The sequence below is a fragment of the Pongo abelii genome, chromosome 23, assembly GCF_028885655.2.
Source record: "Pongo abelii isolate AG06213 chromosome 23, NHGRI_mPonAbe1-v2.0_pri, whole genome shotgun sequence".
Lineage (NCBI taxonomy): Eukaryota > Metazoa > Chordata > Mammalia > Primates > Hominidae > Pongo > Pongo abelii.
In genome coordinates this window covers 6,553,104-6,560,603 of record NC_085929.1, presented here as the reverse complement: position 1 = coordinate 6,560,603, position 7,500 = coordinate 6,553,104, and the positions used below count along the sequence as shown (strand labels likewise).

General features: G+C 61.0%; 1 non-coding gene across 1 annotated transcript in view; it reads right to left on the bottom strand.

Moving 5' to 3' along the window:
• Window positions 1–6,919: 6,919 nt before the first annotated feature.
• LOC134761233 (28S ribosomal RNA) overlaps window positions 6,920–7,500 on the bottom strand; it is a 4,902-nt gene continuing 4,321 nt past the window's right edge. Inside the window, exon 1 of the ribosomal RNA XR_010139561.1 lies at window positions 6,920–7,500. This exon is cut by the window's right edge and continues 4,321 nt beyond it. This is a non-coding gene — a ribosomal RNA (28S ribosomal RNA).

The following is a 7,500-nucleotide window of genomic DNA, read 5'->3' as shown; positions in this document are numbered from 1 at the left end:
AATCACTCCCCGGAGTCCAGGCGCAGTGGCTCATGCCCGTCACGCCAGCACTCTGAGACGCCGGGTCAGGAGGGTGGCAACAAAACGAGGAGACCCCGTCCATAGAAAAACATTGAAAAATGAAGTCCGGGTGCGGTGCCTCACGCCCGTCATCCGAGCACTTCGGGAGGCCGGGGAGGGCGGATCAACCGAGGTCGGGAGTTCGAGTCCAGCCCGAGCCACACGGAGAAGCCCCGCCTCCACTAAAAATACCACATCAGCCAGACGTGGTGGCGCACGCCCGCCATCCCAGCTACTCGGGAGGCCGACGCGGGAGACTCGCTCGAACCCGGGAGGCAGAGGTTGCGGCGAGCCAAGATCGCGCCACCGCACCGCAGTCTAGGCAACCAGAGCGAAACTCTCTCTCGGGGTGGGGGAAAAAAGAAAACGGTCCGGGGACAGTGGCGCGTGCCCGTGGTCCCGGGTACCGTACTCTGGAGGCTGAGGCGGAAGGATCGCTCGAGTGCAGGAGCGTCCACGCTGCAGTGAGTGAGCTACGACGGCACCACTGCCGGGGTGACAGAGTGAGATGCCGTCTCTAAATCGGTCCATCAGATCACCGGAAAGCGACCCCCGTATCTCACTTTCAAAGGGTGTCTCTTTAGGCCAAGCACTCACGGTGCCTCACGCCAGCCATCCCAGCACTTTGGGAGGCCGAAGCGGGAGGAAAGAAGGAAGGGAGGAAGGGAGTAAGGGAGGAAAGAAGAAAGGCAGGAAGGCAGTAAGGCATGAAAGAAAGAGGGGAAGAAGGAAAGGAAAAAGAAGAAAGAAAGAAAGAAGAAAAGAGAAGAAAGAAGAAGAAAAGAGAAGGGAAGAAAAGAAAGGAAAACGGGGAGGGGGCCTATGTCCTCGACCGGTGACCGCCCAGGATAGAGCGGGTCACGGCCGACTGACCGAAGCCTCGACCCGCGGGGCCACAAGCGATCTTCTCCTCATCGCAGCCTCTCAGCCGCGACGACAGGCGGCCATCACCAGGCACAAGTCACCTTCTAATAACATTACGATTCTATCGAGACAGGGTCTCGCTGCGTCATCCAGGCCGGATCGCCGTGGCACGATCTCAGCTCATCGCAACCTCGGCCTCCCCGGTCGGAGCCACTCGCCCGCCCCAGTCTCCCGAGCAGTCGTGATCCCAAGCCCAGGCCACCAGGCCCGGCTCACCGTTCTGTTTTTCAGAGAGACGGGGTTTCGCCGCGTCGGCCAGCGCGGTCGGTCTGGAACTCCCGGCCTGAAGCGATCCAGCCGCCTCGGCCTCCCAAAGTGCCGGAGTGACAGGCGTGAGCTACCGTGCCCGGCCCAGACCATCTCGTTCATATATCATAGAGAAGGGGTTTCGTCAGCCGACGGGTGGAGGGCGGGGTGGGTTTCACTCAGCCTGCGTACCGGGGAAAGGGTAAGTGAGTGTGCTTTGTGAACTAGATACGGAAATCTTGTGTGTGTGTGTGTGTGTGTGTGTCAGAGAGAGAGAGAGAGAGAGAGAGAGAGAGAGAGAGACCGACGAATCCCACCATGAGGACCCGGAAACGGTGTCCGATTTGGGTCCCCGTGTAGTCACCTGTCTGTGTGTAGGTGACTGAGGATTCCACAAATGAAGGTCATCAGTATCTATGGAGCTGTTTCTCCCTCTCATGCGTGTCATCCGTGTGGTGGAGAAAGGGGAGAAAAGAGGTCGTGACGGGAAGTCGTCTTCACGCCCGAGGAAGCCGAAGGCAGGACGAGGGGAAGGAGGGCATCCCACGTGACAGCTCCACCCCCGCGCACCCATTGCAACGCCGGGGCCGCCGGTCCACCCTGTACGACAACCCACCCCCAAGAACAGCACGGTCCGGAGCGGTCCAGTCTCATCCCATCCGGCCCACCCGGGGCATCTGGCGGAAGTGTTCACCGGAGGGTCAGAAAGCAGCGTCCACGCGGTTCCCCCGGGGTCTCCCGGCAAAGGCCAGCCGGGGGAGGGTAGCGGGACGTGACGGGGGCGGGGGGCATCCGCCTCAGAGCTCCCCGGAAGGCGGCGGGTAGCCGGCGGGGGACGCCGAGCCAGAGAGGTCCGGCGGGATCTAGATCTGGAAGCCGCGTCGGTCCTCTCCCACACCTCTCCTACGGAAAATGCCACGGCAGTGGCGGGAGCCTCGGCCGGGGGAGAAGCGGGGACAAGGGGGAGAGGGAAGGAGGCCCTCGGGAGGATTCAGCCACGAAAACCCACTCAGCCAAGCTCCCTCCATCTCTCGGGGTCCAAGGGACACCCCGGGAGACGGCAAGAGACACGTTCACTCCGTGCTTTTCACCTCCATCTTTATTTTTTTCATCTTTTCCATTTTACAAGAGGTGCTCATCTCAACAACCAGACGGTGGGTGTGACGGGAGAAGCATCAAGGGCAGGAGTTGGAGACCAGCGTGAGCAACTGAGCAACACAAGTAGGAGAGCCCAGCTGAAAGAGATGAAAAAGGAGGAGGAGGAGGAGGAGGAGGACGAGGAGGACAGGGGGAGTGGGTGGGGAGAGGAGAAGGAAAGAAAAGAAAAGAAAAAGAAAGAGAAAAGCAACCACCAAGAAAGTTAAAATCGTGCAAAGTTCGGAAGCTCAAGACCAGGCTGACCAAGACGGAGAAACCCCATCTGTACTAAAAATATAAAAGTCAGCCGGGCACGATGGCGCTTCACCGTCATTCCAGCTCCTCGGGAAGGCCAAGGCAGGAGGATCACTCGAACCCGGGAGGCGGAGGTCGCAGCGAGCCGAGATCACGCCATCGTAGTCCACCCTGGGCGACAAGAGTGAAACTCCGTCTGGAGGGGGAGGGGGAGGGGGGAGGGGGAGGGGGAGGGGGGAGGGGGAGGGGGAGGGGAGATCGGTGAGACGCGTCTCAAAATTTTATCTGTTCGCATTCCGCGTGCATAAAACGGAAAGAACCGACCCACGAGAAATACGACCAGAGTGTACCGTGCCCACGCGTGTCATCCCAGCACTGTGGGAGGCCGACGTGGAAGGATGGCCGGAGCGTAGACGTTTGAGATCACCTCGACGTGTGAGACGACACCTGCAATAATAATAATCATAGTTTAAAAAGCGATCACGTGTGCCCAGAGCATGGACAACAAAGAGAGAGCACACCCGTACTAAAAAGAAGACGATTGACAGGCAGGCAGGCAGGCAGGCAGGCAGGCAACTATAGAATGAGCCGGGTGCAGCGTCTCACACCTGTCACAGCAGCAGCGCGGGCGGCCGAGGCAGGCAGGCGGATCGCTCGAGAACAGGAGTCCGAGACCAGCCCGGGCCACACGACAGAACCCCAGACCCCATCTCACTCACATACACACATACACAGATACCTGCCTACCTACCTACGGAAAACATGAGATATGAGAAAGAACATAAAAGTCACCCGGTGTGGTGGTGCACGCCCATAGTCCCAGGAAACGGGGACGGGAGGGATGAGACGCAGGACGGCCACTCGGTCGGTCGGTCGAAAGCGTTGAGGCTGGGGTGATCCCGGGCGACAGAGGCAGGGAAGGAAGGAAACCAATGAAACAAGCAAGCAAATGATGAACATGACAATGACCTAGAATAACCCATGAGAATAAAGAAGCAAATAAGAGGGTACGAATAAAGCTAAAAGGTAAGGTAATGAAGATGACAATCCACCGTTTTCTCTCCAGCCGAGCCCAGCCGAGCCCAGCCGAGCCCAGCCCAGCCGAGCCCAGCCGAGCCCAGCCCAGCCCAGCCCAGCCCAGCCGGAGTGGAGGCGCGCGATCACAGCCCACGTTCGCCTCTGCCTCCCGGGCTTAAGAGATCCCTGTAGTCCCATCCCAGCTACTTGGGAGCCTGAGGTCACCAGAGCCCAGAGTGAGAAGATCAGGCAGGCCCCAAAAGAAAAGGAAATAAATACACGAACATTGTTAATCCATAATGAACGAAGGATATACATATACAGGTATATGTAAATGACATGGGTTTTTACGTCATACACGTTCATCCATTAAAATTAGCATCTATCCTATAAACATGTATGAATGATGGAAATGTCTAGTTTTATCACTAGATATTTTCGTCGGTGTAGGTACGTGTCCGTGTGTCCATATCTACGTATCTATCTATCTAGATAGATATACGTATGTTCACACACAGCAGCGTGCAGAAAAGAAGATTGAAAACCAGAAGAAATCGGTCGGGCGCGGTGGCCGACGCCCGTACTCCCGGCACGCTTTGGGAGGCCGAGGCGGGGGGAGGGGGTGGGGGGAATCGCTAGGTCAGGAGTTCGAGACCCGCCCGGCCAATATGGTGAAATTCTGTCTTCGCTCAAAATACAAAAACTGCTGTTCGCTTGAGAGCCCCGGAGGCAGCGGCGGCGGCGAGCCGAGGAGGCACCACCGCGCTCCAGCTCCATCCTGGGCGACAGAGCGAGATTCCGTCTCCAGAAAGAAGGAAAGAATGGGGGCGGCGGGGGGCGGCGAGGAAAACCACACACACACACACACACACACACACACACGACCAAAAAAAAACAAGAGGGAGTATTACTGGCTGACGGCAACAGCGACTCCCTCCCTCTTAAAAGTCCCGCGGACGCAAACTCCAAATGGGGCAGAGAAAAATGTAGGAGAGGGAGTTCCGCGTGGTCCCAGCTCCACCGAAGGCCGAGGCCGGTGAAGGGCACCCGCGCGTGAACGGGGATCGGCGCCCTCGCAGCGATCCACCGCAGCCCGCGGAGGGAACGGCCAGTGGCCGGCCTGCCGGTCGACCCGGGACACGGCGGGCCGCCTGCCGAGTCCGGGGCCCGCGGGCGGCCGCCGATCGACCCCGGAGGTCCGAAACAGGAGCGGCCACCAGCCGAGGTCGCCCGTGTGTGGGGACGCCCCGGGCCTCGCCGCCGCCCGCTTCCCGCCACCCTCGGAGGAAAGAGGGAGAAGGACGCGCGAGGGCCGGGACCCCGGGTGGGCGACCTCCTGGCCCGCGCGGCCACCCCCGGGACGGGGGCCGGCGGGCCACGGACCCGGCTCGGCGCGGCCGCCTCCGCGGCTCCCACCCACGCTCCCCGAGCTCCGTCCCAGCCCGGAGCGGACGAGCCGCCCCGGCGGGGAACGGGGAGGAGGCGGGAGCCGAAGAAGCGGGGCGCGCCGACCAGGGACGCGCGCCCGCCCCCCCCACAGCCATGCCCCGCCCGTGGTCGGCGGGGAGGGAGGAAGACGAACGGACGGACGGACGGCGCCGGACGCGCACGACCCGCCGGGCCCCGAGACAAGGCAGGCCCAAAAAGAAAAGAAAATAAAAGAAAATCGTTAATAAATAATAAACGAAGGAAGGAAGGAAGGAAGGAAGGAAGGAAGGAAGGAAATACATATACAGGTATATGTAAATGAAATGGGATTTTATGTCATACATGTTCATACATGAACATCTATAATGTAAGCATGTCTTTATGGAAATAGTTTTATCAGTAGATATTTTTGTCGGTGTATGTATATATGTACATATCTGTCTCTATCTACATCTATAGGTATAGATATATCTCTCTCTCTATATATAGATATATCTTATACCTACAGACACATATACGTATGTTCACACACCGCAGCGTGCAGAAAAGATTGAAAAAAAGAAGGAATCGGCCAGGCGCGGTGGCTGAGGCCCGTACTCCCGGCACGGTTTGGGAGGCCAAGGCGGTGGGGGGGGGTGGTGGATCGCTAGGGTCAGGAGTTCGAGACCAGCCAGGCCAATATGGTGAAATTCCGTCTTTGCTCAAAATACAAAAACTGCTGTTCGCTTGAGCCCTGGAGGCAGCGGCAGCGGCAGCGGCGAGCGGAGGAAGCACCACCGCCCTCCGGGTCCGGGTCCGGGTCTGGGTCCGGCGACAGAGCGAGATTCCATCTCCAGAAAGAAGGAAAGAATGGGGGCGGGGGGTGGGGCGGAAACAAAAGAAAAATCACACACACACGAAGACCAAAAAAAAAAAAAACAACACACACACACACACACACACACACACACACACACACACACACACACACGAAGACCAAAAAAAAAAAAACAGGAGGAAGCATTACCGACCGACGTCAACGGCGACTCCCTCCCTCTTAAAAGTCCCGCGGAACAAACTCCAAATAGGGCTGAAAAAAATGTAGCACAGGGAGTTCCGCGTGGTGCCAGCTCCACCGAAGGCCGAGGCCGTTGAAGGGAACCGGCGCGTGAACGGCAATCGGCGCGCTCGCAGCGATCCACCGCAGCCTGGAGAGGGAACCGCCAGCGGCCGCCTGCTGGTCGACCCGGGGCACTGCGCACCGCCGGCCAAGTCCGGAGCCCGCGGGGGACCGCTGGTCGACCCCGGAGGTCCCGACCGACAGGCCGACGCTCCGAGACCGGCCCGTCCCGGCGAGCACGCCCTCCCGTCCGCCGCTCGGTCGAGGAGGACCCGCCGCTCGGCCACCGGTCGACCTCGGAGGCCCGAAAGCGGAGCGGTCGCCCGGACGTGGGGACGCCCCGGGCCTCGCCGCCCGCTTCCCGCCACCCGCGGTCTGCTGGTCGACCCGTGCGGAGGAGAGAGGGGGAGGGACCCCGGGGTGGCCGACACCCGAGCCCGCGCGGCCACCCCCGGGACAGGGGCCGGCAGGCCACGGACCCGGCTCGGCGCGGCCGCCTCCGCGGCTCCCACCCGCGCTCCCCGTGCCCCGTCCCGGCCCGGAGCGGACGAGCCGCCCCGGCGGGGAACGGGGAGGAGGCGGGAGCCGAAGAAGCGGGGCGCGTCGACCGGGGACGTGCGGGCCCCCTCCTCCCCCACAGCCCCACCACGCCCGCGGTCGGCGGGGAGGCCGGGAGGGAGGAAGACGAACGGACGGACGGACGGACGGCGCCGGACGCGCACGCCCCCCGGCGGGCCCCCCGCGCGCCCGCGGACAAACCCTTGTGTCGAGGGCTGACTTTCAATAGATCGCAGCGAGGGAGCTGCTCTGCTACGTACGAAACCCCGACCCAGAAGCAGGTCGGCTACGAATGGTTTAGCGCCAGGTTCCCCACGAACGTGCGGTGCGTGACGGGCGGGGGGCGGCCGCTTTTCCGGCCGCGCCCCATTTCCCAGGACGAGGGGCACTCCGCACCGGACCCCGGTCCCGGAGCGGGGCGGGGGGCGCGCCCCCGCGAGGGGGGCGGGCCGGCCCGCCGGCGGGGACAGGCGGGGCACCGGCTATCCGAGGCCAACCGAGGCTCCACGGCGCTGCCGTATCGTTCCGCCTGGGCGGGATTCTGACTTAGAGGCGTTCAGTCATAATCCCACAGATGGTAGCTTCGCCCCATTGGCTCCTCAGCCAACCACATACACCAAATGTCTGAACCAGCGGTTCCTCTCGTACTGAGCAGGATTACCATGGCAACAACACATCATCAGTAGGGTAAAACTAACCTGTCTCACGACGGTCTAAACCCAGCTCACTTTTCTGACACCTCCTGCTTAAAACCCAAAAGGTCAGAAGGATCGTGA